Here is a 1,689-nt window from a genome sequence, read left to right on the forward strand (position 1 = left end):
TTTCAGACATGCATGTGTACAAATTAGGGAACAACTCTTTGCCAAAAGTCTGGAAAGTTAAAATCTAATAATTCTAGTTCTAAATCCGTATATCTCACTCATTAATTTTGTGCCTACAATTCAGCAAGTGAACACTAGTGGGCACTAAGGCTTTGGAGGACGAATGCAAGATTTAAATGAGTCACCAGGGTATCCAATATGGTTAACCCAGAAATAGTGTGTATTGTCCCATGGTAGCAAATGCCTGTGCACAATTCTGTTTCTTCTATCAGACTTGAGTTCCTTAAGGGAAGCAGCTGCATTATCTTTAAATCTCAGGAAGCCTAAATATAAGCAAAATGTCTGCCACAGAATACACATTTATTTTGTGGTAAATTGCCATCAGTGTTTAAACAGAAATCTCAATAAAAGTGATGCATCGGGGATACCGCTGAGATCCCAGTGAGGTTTTGTTACATAAAAGAGGGGGCACCTATCTCAAGGATGTACCCTAGCATCAGCCTAGAAATAAGTACACTTTTTCATTTTCCTTCCAGTCTAGAGAAATATATTTAAACAAAGATCTTTCTTAATATTTACCTTGCAGGGGAGACACCATGATCACAAAGGTGGTTTTCCCAGGATGAGGCTCATCCATTGCACTCCGGATGTGCTGACCCCTGCGATTTCCCCAAACGCGGGAAACTCGCCTGCATAATTTGTGGTAGTGGGGGACTGCATTCGCGCTTTCCCCTGGTTAAAAAAAATTAAAAAATTTTTTTAAAAAGATCTTTCTTAAAAGAAAATAATACTTTTTAAAAAGGAAAGAATGAGAAAATACGAAGAATACAGTTACTGGTATGTTAAGGTAACCAGCTAAAGGATGACATTTCCTTCCTGCTTTTCAGTGCACATTTCTGGGAAAGAATTAGGCTACAAATGGAAATAAAAATGATTATCAATCCAGGGCCTAGAAAACAGACGGTGATAAGCAAATTGGTTCATTTCAAAAACAGAGGGTCTTTGAACCAGTTGATGGTGAGCAAACCAACCTTCCCTGCAATATCTGGCTAGGACTTCTGTCTACACCGAGTGCCAAGGACATTTAATGTGTGATATTTGAGTTGCTGGGTGCAAAGCTAAGATGGGGTCTGCAAAATCCATCTGTGCTGTCATAGCTTTTCAAATGGAAGGAAGGTTATTAATATCTAGGAGGGCTTTAATATCTCAGATCAGGTGCAGAGAGTGGAAGAGCCCATCCAATCAAGGGTCTTGATCCCATAGGCTCTCAGAGTAGCAGAAATACAGCGGACTTGGGCCAAGATCAAAATTATTTAAGTGAAGAAAGTGAGCCTTGTATAAGGAAAGTGATTCATTCACCATCACACAGCTAGTTAGAAACCCTGCCAAAATAAACAGGGAACAAAACCAGCAGATCTGTTAACTTTCAGGTTCATGCTCTCTCCTTCTTCATAGCACTGTTTTGGACTTTTGCTCCTCATACATGTCAGTTCATGGGAACGTGAAAATTAATGATATAGTAAAGCCTTCTTGTCTGACCAAACATCATTCTCTATGGGCTTAGGGACAAGCTACCTGGAGCCTTAAAAAAAATATGACATTTTAGCTCTATGGACATTACTCCAAATGGTCTCACATTAGAATTTTGGCAAAAACACATTTTAGAGCAAGAAGATGCAGACTTGGTAA

General features: G+C 39.2%; 1 non-coding gene across 1 annotated transcript; it reads left to right on the forward strand.

Moving 5' to 3' along the window:
- The first annotated feature begins 571 nt into the window (after positions 1-571).
- Positions 572-735, forward strand: LOC111757449 (U1 spliceosomal RNA). Its single transcript, XR_002791797.1, has one exon. It is a non-coding gene; the product is annotated as a U1 spliceosomal RNA (small nuclear RNA).
- Positions 736-1,689: the final 954 nt, after the last annotated feature.

This window comes from Cavia porcellus, unplaced genomic scaffold (assembly GCF_034190915.1).
Source record: "Cavia porcellus strain 051 isolate PalLab524CR breed Dunkin Hartley unplaced genomic scaffold, mCavPor4.1 scaffold_4, whole genome shotgun sequence".
NCBI lineage: Eukaryota > Metazoa > Chordata > Mammalia > Rodentia > Caviidae > Cavia > Cavia porcellus.